Source organism: Drosophila subpulchrella, chromosome 3R, assembly GCF_014743375.2.
Source record: "Drosophila subpulchrella strain 33 F10 #4 breed RU33 chromosome 3R, RU_Dsub_v1.1 Primary Assembly, whole genome shotgun sequence".
Taxonomy (NCBI): domain Eukaryota; kingdom Metazoa; phylum Arthropoda; class Insecta; order Diptera; family Drosophilidae; genus Drosophila; species Drosophila subpulchrella.
The window spans coordinates 14381467-14396863 of NC_050609.1; the positions used below are offsets into that span (position 1 = coordinate 14381467).

General features: G+C 37.7%; 1 protein-coding gene across 3 annotated transcripts in view; it reads right to left on the minus strand.

Moving 5' to 3' along the window:
- Window positions 1-13519, minus strand: part of LOC119545853 (extracellular serine/threonine protein CG31145) — a 72300-nt gene extending 58781 nt beyond the window's left edge. For 2 of the 3 annotated variants that reach the window (XM_037851828.1, XM_037851825.1), the window contains exons 1-2: window positions 13371-13519; window positions 11878-12000 (exon numbers count right to left, since the gene is read on the minus strand). The gene's annotated coding sequence lies outside the window, so the exon portion shown is untranslated. Of the gene's footprint in view, window positions 1-11877; window positions 12152-13370 lie in introns of all 3 variants that reach the window. The other variant, XM_037851827.1, reaches the window with a different exon arrangement.
- Window positions 13520-15397: the final 1878 nt, after the last annotated feature.

Genomic DNA, 15397 nt, shown 5'->3' on the forward strand with positions numbered 1-15397 from the left:
AGGACAAAAGCCCTTAAGTGCGACCAAATATATTTACCTCTCCGATTTTTGGTATATTTATTTTATTCTTTTTGCCGCTTTCTTTGTTGTGTCTTTTGCTGAAACTTTCGCTCTGTGCACACACTAATTGAACTTTCATTGAAACGCAAGTCATTAGAAAGCAAGAGCAGAACTGATTTTCCACGGCGTCGATAAAAAGGAAATTGAAACAAATAGCCAGCCGACAAATGGCTGGGCTGGCTAATTCAAAACTTGACAATCCCGCTGAATGAAATTTAATTAAATACTATTATTGTATCGCCTTTTGTGCAGCTAATTGGGTTAAGTGCACTCCGCTTATCGAGTTTAAGCTTCCTGTGACTAATCAATCAGTGAAAATATCTACGCATTACTGCATCGAGCGAGTAATGTAGTTGTGCGAATTCCCACATGTACATATATCTTTAGATACATTCAGACACTGCACTGCAATTTAATTAGAGCAGGGCGCACAGAGAGATACATATAGCGAGCGGAAGGAAGGGAGTCTGCAGAGTGTCTAGAAATTGTAATCGACGCTCCAAATAAATTGACAACATGACAGCCATTTTATTTTTGGCATAAGCTAAACAAAAATAGCTAACCCGATAAAGCCCAGAGCTAAAAGATACTTGATACCCTTCTATTGTGGAGAATTCCATGATAATATGCTCATTTATTAAAGTGAAATTATATTCTATTGTGACTAATTACTTTTCTATACATATAATAAGTGCCAGGCTTTTGTTAGTATTTTTCTATGAAAACAATAAATACCCTCCTATTGTGAAAGTATTTTCTTTACTTTATGATTAAAAGAAAAATAGAAACACCAATAAATATGGTTAAGTAAAAATAATAATAGGAAGTTATAAATTTATTTAAGTAAATATAATGACTTAGTATTTTTCTATAAAAATAATAAATACCATTGTAAAATAACAATTAAATAAAATGTAGGACTTAGTATTATTCTGTAAAAATAAGAATACTATAATTACTTCTAAGTTATATTATATTTTATTTCTTTTATTTAATAATAATGCCTCACCATTTATCATATAGGTAGATTATGATTACCCTAAATCAATAAAATACCTTCAACCGAGGCTTCACTGTACCGAATTCCGAGTCCCATCGACACGAACCCCCCTATTAATAGCTGCTAAATGAAAAAAGAGCAGGGAGAGTGTCAGAGAAGCCCCGAAAAATGTCACCTTGCATAGCGCAAATATTTGTGGGTATTTCTTCCTATCGCCCGTACTATCGTTCTGGTTCCCCTGGTCCCCGCCAGGTGGCTCTCTCCCAGAAGACCTCTGAGGTGTGAAGAGCGAGTATGAGCGACCGCAAAGGCAAACACAACGCAATCGGTGGCCCGGCGCTTCTGTGTGTATATTTAATGTAGCTCAACTAAAACCAATAGAAAAAAAATACAAAAAACCTAAAAAAAAAGAGCAGAGTAATAGCAAAAACAAAGACAAAACAGGCAAAGGTCAATATTGGAAATTGATAAACAGCAGAAGCGCCAGTGGAAATCACCAGTGGCAACGGGCCACGGCAATAGCAAACAAAACAAAAATAAGAAACCTGAGCTCTATCAGCTTCGCCTCAGTCCTTGGTGGCGGTTTCATAATTAAAAGCAAACAATTGCGTTTTTTATTCTATACCATACCATACCATCTATCGCTTCTACCATTCCATTTTCCATTGACCACAAAACCGAAAATTCAATTTTGAATTAATTTGTTTTGCAGCAACTTTGTGGCAACAAATACAAAGTCATCGTCAGTGGCAGCAAGTTTGGGGTAATAATAATGCGGGCTGGGGGCTGCCTTATAAATAGGGCGGCTATTTTTAAAATGGAACATACCCAAAACAAAAAAAAAAACGCTCTAATTCGGTTATTTTAAAATAATTTACCAAGAAGGCAGGGCAGGCAGTTAATCGGCATAATGAACATAATCAACTCGATTCTGTTGTTTTAATAATCTCCATTTTAATTAATGCAATTTCGCAGCACCCAAAAAACAAATTGTCGAAACTTTCAATTACTTTTGGATACGATACCCTAGGGTTTCGTTTTCCCATCAGCATCAACCACTTCCCCGCAACTCAATCACTCAATGAACTTTTCGAGCTTCTTCGGCAGAAATAAAATCAACTATAATGTTCAGTTGGTCATGATTCGAGGCCGTGCGTAAAATTAATTTTACGGCATGTGTCGGGCCAACACATGTGGATATGTGGATATGTGGATATGTGAATTGGCCAAGAGGCCAGAGCCGAAATGAAACTCAACTCAACTGGGCTCAACAAAAGTTTGCTGCTGCTCGCCTTTCGAGTGCTTTTCATGTGTTCAGTTGGTTTCGAGCAGCAGTTAAGTGCATTTATTTCACTTTATTTTCAACATTTATCGGCATTCTGTAGTTTATTTTTTTTTTTTTTGCAAACCAAATCCGCAACGGAAGTTGCAGGCAATCAGCATTTTTTGTTGTAACAGCAAATTGCAATAAAATATATTTTATAAGAAAATGTTGTACAGCTTTAGATGGAATTGCAGTAATGCATTTTGGGAAATTTAATTTTTAGCTCGGTCGCGTCACGCTCCAGCAAAGCCAAACAAATAACAACAATAATACAATGCAAAACAATCAGCTTTCTGCCTCTATATTTTTGTTTTTGCTAGGCATATCATGCGATATATATATATACTCAGTACGAATAACATATAGCATATATAGCTTTTAGCATCTGCCATATCGGTATGTCAGTGTCGCTGGCCGGACACATTTATAGCTACTAGCTGCCTTTCTATCTCTCAATAAAATTTTATTGTTTCATAGTTTCTGTTGCGTCGAGTATCGAGCGTTCAAAACTCAAAGGTTCAACGTTGAATTAAATTTGTATTTGCTAGAATTTCACTACACAACACTTGCCTTCGCCCCAGAAATGTTTGTAAATAAAGATTTAATGGCCAACAACAGGCGTAATTACATCAACGCAGGAGGGAAAGCTTCTAAGAGCTAAACAAATTATTAGCCAAATGCATTTCTATCTGTAAATTGGACCTCACTGCAAATAGCTGGGATTAAGTAAATGGTTTTCTAAATGATGATATATTTGAGTATTTTTCACATTTCATTTAAAAATACATTGTTATGTCAATGCTGTATTTTAAAATATTCTTTGAATGGTTTCTTTTATATGTATCTTAAACCTTTGTGAACTTGCATGGCATGTTCAGTTGGATTTTTTGCTGTGCATCCAAACAAATGCATTCGGTCAATGGGGAAAGGTAATTCGAATCGGATTTTGACTTTGAAATTCAATGCTCTTAATGGCCCAATAAATTTGCCTACCTAAAGGCCTTCAACACTGAATGTCAGTTCGTAAATGCATCTATTAGCCGCACCTGGTTGGAAATTCAAAGGGAAAAGTGAAACACATAGGCACAAGTTAGCGAGAAGTACTTGGAGCTAGTCTAAAGTATAGGATAGACAAAAGCAGGCACTTTAAACCCATGATATCTGTAGTTTAATTATAGCCCAGACATAGATCAACCAATAAAGGGAATTCCTGACCCGCTGTCCATCTTCATTTAACCAATTTGGCTTGATTTCAATTGAGTTCTCCAAAAATAAAACACTTTGACGGCCAACTCATCAGTTGGACAAACCACGCCATTTCATTACAATTCAATCTGATTGGGGGTTAATGGTCAAAACCAATGAAGTTCACTGAATACACACTTGGCAAAACGAGTTCTAGGAAATAAGTTGGTATCAAATGCCCTTAAGCAGTGCATTATTATTTGTTAAGATTATATAACATTGAAATTTCCAATAGAAATAATGTTTAAGATAAATAATAATGATTATTCTTAACCTTAAAAAGTTATATTTCATTATAAATATAATTAAATTTGAAATGAAAAAATCTCATTAGCTAAAACCAGTTATCTGTGACTGAAGTCCTGAGCTAAAAATAATAAATGTGCTTTTACCTAACCACAATCATATATCACGTTTGACATTTTGACACATAATTGGTCTGAAAACTTATCACCTAATATAGATTTATGAAGCCAAATACTTTACGTAAAATACAAAATGCTGAAAAATAAATAGCCGTACAATTAGCCATACACAACTTTGTTAATTTTTCTAGCTTTTCACTAACATATTCATCTGTTTTCTTTGCTTAAGCTTTAAGTTACGTAAGTCAAGGTATGCAAAGACACCTCCAACCATTACTCATTAGGTAAACCCAACTGGAATTGGTTCCAACCGAAAGTGGCACCTCAAGGTGGCCGCCTGTCTGCCCTTTGTTGCCACACACTCTAGGTAAAGTACAAAAAAAATAAACCTGGGGGAGTGGGGGTCATGAGTGGGTGGACGGATGGCAGGGGTTAAAGCCTTAGCCACGCCCATTTAGGGCTGAGCTGCAGCTGCGCTTGTTAAGTGTGGATATTTTAAGGCTGGGCTTTGGCTGTTGCCTTTTTAAGTACGGGTATTTCAGAACCTGAAAAAAATAGCAGAAAGGCAAAAACCGTAACCCAAACCCCAAGCCGAAAATAGAAAAAAAAAAAGGAGAGTTATAATAAAGAGTACTGTAGGAGCAACTCAAGCATGGCCAAAACGATGTTGCTGCAATCGGACGTAAAACGCACGTTGGGAGAAAGGTGGAGAATCACAACAGTGTGTGTGTGTTTTGTTGGCTTATTTCTCGTCTGCCCAGACATTCTATAAGATTTAATTACAAGCTGCAAAAAAATAGAAAAAACATCAACAAAAAACAAGAAAGAAGCTAAAGAATCTGGCTGCACAGTTACGCTTTTGTGTTTGCAACCTTTTGACTGCCTAAATGCTGCCCCGTTTGTTGGCCCCCATTTTTCGTTGGCATTGTTCTGTTTCAGTTCTGATTCTGTTTCTGCCCCGACTTCTGCACTTCTATCCAAAAAGGTTTGACACAGTTTCTGGGGCCATTTCGCTCTGCTCTTTAAATGGCATTTAAGCCAGGTTCTCTAGATGTCCTCATTCATCAGTTAAGAAAGCTGCTGCTGCTGCTGCCGTGTGGAATTAGACAAGAACGAAAGCTGTGCCGAAAATTCCGAGTCATGTTCTGGAAAGCGTAACAAAAGCCGCAAGAAAGCATCGGGCATAAAGGCAAACTGTATGTAAGTATCTGTATCTCAGTAGCGGTAGTCTACTAAAGCCAAATTATATCTGACACACGAAAATTACACACAGAGACCCACAGACACATAAAGGCATTTTAATAATGCGTATCGTTTACACTAAACAAAGTAAGTGCCATAAGTTTTATAACTCATTAACCTTTCCGAGCGGACCAGAACCGAACTTTCCTCCCATTTCGCCCCAGATGTTCTGTGCGTTTGAGTGTGTGTGTTTGCTTGAGTATCTGTGTTTGCCCCATCGTGTGGCGTTCTGTGTCACTGGCTCAGAAAACACAGAGACAACAAGCTGACAAGACCAACAATGGCAGCAGCCAAAGTCTGGCCAAGTATCTATATCCACAAGATACAAACACACACACACAATCGCACACATTTCGTATCTGCTCCGTTTAATGCGCTTCATTAGCTTAAGCTGCGAACACATCGTACAATGATTTTCACTTTTCCATCAAGACGGCCTGTTAAAATTATATTTCTGATTAATCATGCACTTAAATGATACTGTACTCTATGGGTGTGTGTACTTTGTATGGCCAGTTAATGAAAGAATCTTGACAATATGAGATGAAGTTCCAATGCCCCGTTAACGGTCAATGCAGTTCACAATAATGGGAGAAATGGAATCAGGGCAATGACCGATTAGAAATCTCACAGTGATATGGCTTTTTTTAAGCCCGGTCAGAAATTGGGTGCAGCAAGTGAAGTTTTATGGTTATGATTTAAGCTTAAGTTCAATATTAGACGTGGGAAAATTGTACAAATCAGAAAGGAATGCTTTAGAGATTTATTAATAACGTACCATTGATATTTATGCGTTTCTATAGAAATTTCTAGTTACTCATTGAAACGTAAAGAGTAAATTGTATCAAACAAGATGCAAATGAACTTTTCTCCATATTTCCTAAATGACTCAAGAAAAATGAACAAGAATTTGGTTTTTATAAGAGTTCTGTTTCAACAGGTCCTAATACCAAGTTGAATGTATAGTTCGGGAAAGAAAATTTGTGGCAATCTAATTTAACTAAAATATGAGACCCCAGGGCACACAAATAATATCACACGCAATTTTAAAAAAAAACATTTACCTAGTCACAGTTCCCTAAACAGGATTAGGCTTATGAAAACGATTCAACCAAAATAAATTGTTTTTCTGCAGTGCATTCATAACTAGCGGCAATCAAAACAAACATAAATCCCCGCTGGAAGTACTCTCTCTGTCTGTCTTATATGATACAAAAACTTTAACCTGGGAACAAGACATCCATACCAAGTAGTAGCACCTCCAGAACTGGAAGCCAAGCCGTGTGGCATGTGCCGGGTGTGGATGGGATGCTTCCTGGTTGTCAACCCACGACTTTGGACGACGCTCTGCATACTAATGCCTACTAGAACCACACAGCTATTCGAAATATTTAACACCGTTTTCGGAAGAATTCACTTTGGGGTGTGTGTCTGGTTTGCTCTAAGCTCAATCAAATGAACGCCAAAGCCAAAGACACAGGGACAAGGCGACAAGTTTAACTTGTTTTCAGCTGAATATTTCAGCATAATTAGTGAGGAGGCAAACGAACAAACTAATTATTGAAAAGATACTCACAGCTCGTCCAAGTCAATGGGCCTCGAGGCGATGGATCGTATGGAACCAAACTGCGAAACGAGTTCGTGAATCACTCGGTACTCAACGTCAGAGGAGGATAGTAAACTCGGGTCTAAGGTAACGTTTTATGAACAACAATTGCAGTTTAGCCCACGAAAATTTCATTGACACAGTTTTAACTTTATATCAGATTTTTATTTATTTTATCTTGAACTCTACGCTGGCCCGTTAAGAGTTGGAAAATAATTGTCTTTTGAGTTTTACCCATTTAAAGAAACTGGTTTGATGACCAGACCAGCGGGGAAGTCCCCTGGAAATACTGATTAAATTTAATGATATAAATTTCTAGACATGAAAGTCGATTAACTTTTCGGTTCATCAATTCGTTTAAAACGATTTAATTGCCTTAACCCTTTAAATAGTTATTCTGTAATACCTTTAATCAAAGCACTTTTTCTGTTTACAAACTTATAATTATATTATTATTTCAACGCTTGCATTGTTGCATTGTTTTTCCATTTTGTTCCATCACTTAACTCATTTAAATTCAATGCAAATCTTCGATCGCACGTTTCTATGTGGTTTACATATTATTTGCATTCTTTCATGTTTATTAAAGCCTTTTGTTTTATACGTTTGATTTCGATATTTGAATTGTTTGTATACCTCCAACATTTGTTTTGATGGGGCTTATGTACGCAGCGGGTTTTTTAAATTTAATTTCCTGCTGCCGGTAAAGTCATTTTAAAGTCGATTTTTTATGAGGAGCAATTGTCATTTGCCTTTGTACTGTGTATATTTTAATTTGTTTTTGTCGTTCGGCTAGGGAGCTGATGCAATTTATTATTAATACAGCACAAATTTATTTCGTTTGACCAAAAAGCACCAATTGAAACAAAACTAAATCCAACGAATGTTACATAAAACGTGACATTTGTGAAACTCACAATTTTATTCCATTTCGTTTATTTTTGGCTGTCTGGTGATTTCTGCACTCGTGATTGTATTTACCATTATTGTTGTTATTTGTGATTGTTTGTGCCGTGCACGTTTTGTCCCACGCGACGTATTTTCCATACTGCATTAGCACGAAAACGGTAAGATCAGTTTAAGCCTGATATTATAAAATCTATATTACATTTTACAATGCTAGTAAGCTCTTTACCGTTTACAAAAATATTATTGAGTTGGTTTTTATAATTCAACTTAACTATGGCGTGGAATATCCAAATCGAGTCATACTCAAAATATTTTTCCTAGTTGTCAAGATTAAATATGATTTCTTGCTAGAAAATCTTATCAATGCGCTGATTCTTATCAATAAAAACAAGCAAAGCTACTGGAAATTCCACATGAAGTCAACATTTGCTTTCAACTTTTACTCAGCCATAGAAGTTAAATCAAATAGAGCAACAAGTGAGCTTTTCGAAGGATTCTACCTCCTAAATAGGACAAAGCTCCTTGTGGGCGTTAGCGCCATCTGGACAAAGCTCCTGGAAGCAAAGGTTGAAAAACAAAGCCACTTTCTGCACCACTTATAGAAAGTTCAGATGCCATAAAATTCCCATTTGGCACATACAAACAAATATAATAAATAATTATTCAATTTTTAACAGTTTACTCATGAACAAAAATAAGCTGACCTCTTGAAGACCCAAAAAATTACGTTTACACACTTTTTACAACGTTTATAGTTTTGTGTGTTTGTTAAAAACGTATCGCTCGCTCATATTTATTCAAATATATCATTTTTTAACTTTTTTTTTTATTATACCCTAGCAGAATATATTGCACGTAAATAATGCAATAAAATATAGCAGTCAGTCCAAACAGAACAGAACTCGAAAAAAGAGGAAACCAATGTATCCCAAAAAAATATGGTAATAAACCGGTCAGCGGGTGGGTCAAACTAACTGTAAATCGGTCTTCAAACGACGACGTTTAATGAATATTTAATAATTGGCCACGATGCATGCGTCATGAGTTTGTGTTTTTTAAAATATTATATGGCGTGCCGTTAACAATGCCGAGCTTCCCCATTTTATTTACAAAATTTCCAGCCATTACATAAATCGTGGCCAACAACTCATCAAATTGAATGCAATTAAACGCTGGCCAACAGTATTAACTATGATTGATCAAATGATACATATATATGTATATCTTTTGATGGAATATGACAGATGCCCCACGGATGATATGATAAACAACTTGCGTGATTCAATGTTATTTATGGACTTCAAATAGATAATGAGTTGGCCAAAACGGTAACGAAGTAATCATCATTCAAATGGAAATGATGTCCTATATAAAATTAAACGAGGAAGTGAATAAAATGCAGCACGAATCAATTAAAAAGCTTGAATTGAATGCTTACAATGTATGGTAATACGGTTTTGATCAATCGGTAGTACTTGTAAACGAACCCTATTTTCGTTTGTTTTCATTTCTGTAACTTTATATCATGAGTCGAATCAAAAGGCGTGACAAACTCAGATTTCCCACACGATCACGGCCCATGCACTCTATAAGTATAGAAAATTATAATTTTTTCTAGTTTTTTTTTAGGCGTATTAAAAAGCCATTAGACGAGAAAACAAAAAGAAGGCAAATGGCAAAACAAAAGCTACAAGCAATGCGAACTCTCAATGGGTCGAATTGAAATCGAAATCTGAAATCCAAAACAATGCGGCAGTTTCACGCGATATTTATGTGCAAACTGTCTTCTTGTGTGAGTACGAGTTTTGAGTACCCGACGAATGTTTGTGTTTGTTATACGACTTTTGGTTTCCAGACTGCCTCCGGCATGGGGCATTCGACTGGAGTTGTGCATGAATGCTAGTGTGTGTAAACAAAAACCCCGAACGGGTTGAAATCGTGCTGATTAATGTTCCTCCGCTGGCGGCGTCGGCGGAGAAAATTGCAAAACAGCAAATGGCATAGGTCAGTTACACTAATTGAAATAGAATGTTGTCGGTCAGTGGTTTTTCGTGGGTGCTGCTCTATATACACAAAATACTACACGGTTTATCATACACAGCGTGGGCAATTGTGAATGGCAAGTGCTTGAACTTAAGTGATCATCATTTAGAAAGCATGGCAGCATCAACTTCCAGCCAAACACACACACTTCCTTTCACTCAAGAACGCGGAGTTTACAGAGATGGAAGTGAAAGTAAGGGGAAAAGAGCTGGCTAAAAGTGAGAAAAGCCCACACAAATGGAAAAAATAAAACAATTGTCATGTTTTCGGATCATATGGAATGATATTATCAAATCTTTATGAGTAATGGAACCTCTAATAACTAAGGCGATTTATTTTCATCACAAACCTTACACTTAGTTCATAAATCAAGTTGGCCTGAATATTTTTTCCCACTGTAGCCAAAGATTTAGTTAGCCCCCAAAATGATAGAACGCTCACCTCATGAGAAGATCATTTTTATGGTTTCTTTTTGTCCTATCAATCTAAGATCTTTTTATAGCTACAAGCTAACATCTAGAATTTGCATACATTCTTAACGCGAAAGAAACTTTCTAAAGAAGTGAAGAACCTCAAACATGACATCAACAGGTGGTTAAACCTTAGGGAAATGTATAAAAAAAGGCAGAATCGAAGAGCTTTAGGATATGGAAAAGCTAAGGACTGGAGCTTTATGCCTTTGGCGCCTGCGGGAGTTTAACGAAAGTCAAAGTACAGCTGATGACAGCTGAGTAGAATCACGTGGTGGAGCTTTTGGGGGAGAAATTCCGAAAGAGAAATTCTGCACAAGAGAGCGCCAAAGGATACGCATGTCCTGGAAACGTCAAAACAAGCAAAAGCTGATTATAATACCGCTTGGGTATGGGTTTGTTATTGAGGCCCGATTCCTTAACTTTTGCCCTGATTAGAGATGACTGTCTGCCACTCCCCTTTTGACCCGCCCCCCTCCTGCGATTGCACTCGGGGACTTCAACTTTGATTGACACAATGGAGTAGCGAATGCATCACTTGAGACAATCAACGGGGTGTGGAAGTGGGTGGCATATCCCGTGGCTGAGACTCTGGCAAACAAACGGCAACCGGGCGACAAACTAATGAGGCGCCAGGAAGCCAGGGCAGCGAAAAGAAAAACACCAACAAACCGCTCGAGCGGAGAAAGCAAGTTCCCACCCAAGGATACAGTGAGGTCTCGGGGGAGTTGAACACATCAACCCAGTTAAAAAAGGGAGAAGTTTCTAAGCCCAAGATATTTAATGCATATTTTGACTATTTCCTGACTATTTTTGGTCATTATGACCCTACTTTTATTTAAAAATATATTTAATGAAAAAACCAATGATAGTTTTTATTGGTAAGAAGATGTTTCTTAAAAAGGTCATAACGGAAAATAAACTTTAGCATATGTATCTTAGATGAAACTATATGAAGTCGTTTCATTTCATTGTTACAGCGCTTATTAAGTTGGCTTTAAAAATAACATATACTAGATTTAAGAATTTTTTCATATAATAGAATAATAAAATACTCATTTTAGAAATTCTGATACAATCCGGTTATGAATGAAAATGAGTCAAATCACCTTCAAAGGGCTACTACACTAAGATAACTATAAAGTCATTTACCAGCTTAATAAAACTTCAGTAAAGTACCGGAAAAGGTACCGGCTTAGGCAACCCAAATCTTCAATTGGAGGTTTGTGAATAGAGTTTCCCAGCTTTTGTTCTACGCGAGGTGTGTTCACTGTGTGTGCGAAGGCGTGCCAAGGTTAAGCGCTTGCTCAATGAAGGTGCGGCGGGGGGCGGTTGGGGGGGGGATAAGGTCCGCTACAAAGGGGGAGTGGCACTGGTCAGGGCCGGCGGGTGGAAAGGGGTTGGGTGCAGCTTGTGCAATCAGCTGTTGCTAATGAAAAACGTCGGCGAGTTCAGCCAGGAATAAGCAAGAGTCAAAGCTTATTGATTTTCAACTGCGTAAGTTGGCCAGGAAAAATTAGTGGTAAAAAGTGTGGGGGTCAACTCAATTTCAGGGGAAATACATCTAGATAACAAACAACTTAATTAATTTGCTCATCTGAATGGAAACTTACCCTGGCCTTTTATTGTATGTAAATTCAATAATTGCGTAGTTTGTTTTTACTTTTTTATAATAGCTTGATGTTTTCTCCTTGTTATGTGAAAATCTCTTGTTTTTATGGTCGTAAGTGTTTCCGCTTTGAATTAAATGCAATTATAATAGATACAATTATAAAGATGGCAATTATCAATGCACTCGCGTTTTCTTTTGCATTTTAATTACGACGGCTTTGCATATTATGATAGAGTCGTACACAAAGCCATTTTTACGACGTCCAGCTGGGGAATCTAATTTATATATTTATGAGTTGGTATACGTATTTTACTGGGACAATTTAAACGCGCAAAATGGAGGCAAAAAAAATTTGATTTGTTGATGTCTAAGGTCGCCGGCAAAGACACATAAAAAAATGGCGAAGAAAAAACGCTGACAAAGCGGTGAATAAAAAATAAAAACAGAAATTAAACGCTTGAATTCGACGCCCTGAGAGAGCGAAAAGTCGGGCGAGATAGGGAGCGCATTAGATGGCTTATCAGCGCTTATCAACACGACCGCTGATGACGCCTCGAGATACAGATACATTTACAGATACGGATGGACAGGTCGAGATAGACGGGGCAAATTGAACAACACTGCAATCGGCGGAAAACCAGGGCTTTAACTCCTGTTTATCTTTTACCATATATGCGGGTCTATATAGCAACAGCTTGTTCGACATTTCGATACAAGCCGAGTATCTGTATCTCATAGTTTGCCGTGTTTGGCGCGCTGTAGAACATCTCTCTCGAGGTTGATAAAAACCGAAGATTGATTTGTTGCCCTTCATATAGGCGAGGAATTTCCCTAAAGTTTTTTAATTATGGAATGATTATCATTGAAGACAGTGCGCTTTTTTATTAAACAGGTAGAAAGGTTTATGAATTTTATAACAAATTTATGTGGTTCTATAAAATGTTAAGGGGGATTTTACAGTATTTCTTTTTTCAATTGATTTATAACTTTAGATTGAAGCCACATCCCAAAATCTTGATTGATAGCTTAAGCAGGGGGTTTTTTGCTTGTCTACGTTGTTTTTATTTATTATAATAGGTAGTATCTTCGCTTTTCGCTTCACTTGAGTGAGACATAGTTTATTTGCACTTTAATTTGAGTAAGGAATTTCCCTGGTCATTTTGTGTGTTTGTTGTTTATGTTATAGTTGTTGTTGTTGACAACCAAACAAACACCATGAACTTGAGCACACACAGACACAAACACACGGAGAGCTTCTTGATTGAACCACTGTATCTTTTTTTTGCTGTTGATTTCCTTGCTTATTATACGTATTTATTACTGCACTGCACCGCGATTATTTCGCTGAACTTTTGCATTTCCTTCGATATTTTTTTTGCGAATCGCCAATTAACGATTTATTCTGAGGGGAGAGCACGCGTGGGAGCCCCAAAAAACCAGAGAGAGAGCGGCTGCTTTTGGGAGGAAGCAGCCCAAGCAAGAACAACAACCCACCAAGGCAGCGGGAGAGAGAGCGACCGCGTCGTACCAACTGGACTACTCGCCAGCCCCAAAGTTCCGATAAGACTGAACTGGTGGAACGGCAAACGGCAAGCGGAAAACTGAAAACCGAAAGCAACTGAGATCTCAAATCGCGGCAGAGCGCCGGGCAGCGGCGTACTCTCGTTCACAGTTAAAATGCCTTCAGTCGTTGTTGCTGTTGCTGTCGCTGCTGCTGCTGCGCTCTCACGTTGCCGTTGTTTGTTGTTGTCAATCAATTGACAAAAAAGTAAGGTATCGCCTTTACAGTTACATCCTCTCACCCGCCACTCTCTCCTGCTCTCTCTCTCTCCGTCTGCCACTCTGCTTAGGCGCTCTCACTAAGCTAAAACAGCTGATTACGCTAGGAAAAGGTAAACAGTCAGCAAAGCTTGCTCTCGCGCTCCTCTCACTTTTAGCTTTTCGCTTTTCGCAGCGGGGGTGTTCGCCTAATGAGCTTGCATTAAAATAGTAATTGACTAAGAAGCTGAAGAGCTAATAAGAAACAAAGCCAAGGTGGACGGAAACGAGTTTCCAATAAGACCCTGTTGCACTTTGATCGGAGAAGTGGGGTGGAGAAGGGGGAGGGGCAGGAAGGGCGGAAAATGCAGGGTATGTAGTTAACAGATTTGTTTGTCCCCAATTTCAGACCAATTTGGCTCTTTAGATACCCTTTATAATAAAGGGATATTCCGGTTTCGAAGAAGGTTTGAGAAAGGTTCTATTGCGGTTACCGAATGGTAAAGAATATATGAATTATTATGTTATATGTAACCTGTATTGCATTACCCCATTGATAATATCATACTTAAGATACATACTATAAGAACACTTTCCTTTCCTTCCTTCCCTTTGAAAAGGTTTTCGAAAAGCATGATCGGGGTAAAGTTACCAAGTTGTAAAGAAAATTCTCATTATAATATCATATTTACCTAGTATTACCTTAGCTAAAAGTACATATACGTAATTTGTTATAATTGATTACCCAAAGTTTAGACCCTAGAGCGAAAATTCTCAACTCTAAGCCCAAGTTAATTAGAATGAAAAATGACTAAATGAAAACGTGTTGTTCATCCACAATAGTATTAACTAGTATATTGTGTAGAAATTACACGCAACTCATCATAAATCATCATTATTAACAAAATTATCATAGGTGTAATTACGCTTTTTAAAACCCATAAAAAGTGGGTATCTATATTTAAATTATAATATAAGGGGAAATTATCTTATAAATAGCCGGGGATTCAGCTTTCCTAAAATGGTAAACATGTAACTTAGCCATCAAAGAATTAATTACCTGCTGTAAATCACTTAAAAATCATTCTAATCTGTCAATGTGTGAACTCTTTTCAATCTATCCCAATACAATTTTATTTATCTTAATCTTATACAACACACCCCATTAATTTTTCTTACTTCCCTGACATAAACAAAGTGTTTGCAGGCGCTAACTTATAGTTCCCCCGTCAAAGATCGAACATCCCAAGATCAACAAGGGTATTTAGTTTTCGCCTAGTTAGTTTTTCGATTTCCCGCCACTCTGGGCAGAGGCGTCAGACAAATTGCAATTGGCTCTATACTAGAAGGCACGACGAGCCCAAAAAAGTACGAGTATATATATAGAGTCGATTATATATATTCTGGTACGGGCATATATAAGTACGACACACAAACCGCAAAAGGCAACAGAAATAGATGGCAAAGAATTTCTAGTTGACTGAGCACCGAATGTGGCCGGCGAGCCATCAGTTAGACAGTCAGACAGTCCGACGACCTAGACCTAGATGTCAGATATAAGACTCTAGATACAAGATACCAAATGGGTGGCAGAACCCGAAGCTAAACTTAGAGCTATGGTTAACGGAAGCTGAGATGTTCGCTCGGAGGCGTCATAAATCTTGCGAAACGCCCCATTGGCATCGTTTGGGGGCTGGGAACTCCACTAGCACTACGATACTGATTTAAGTTCTGATCCCTAAGCCACAATTCCGGCCAAGACA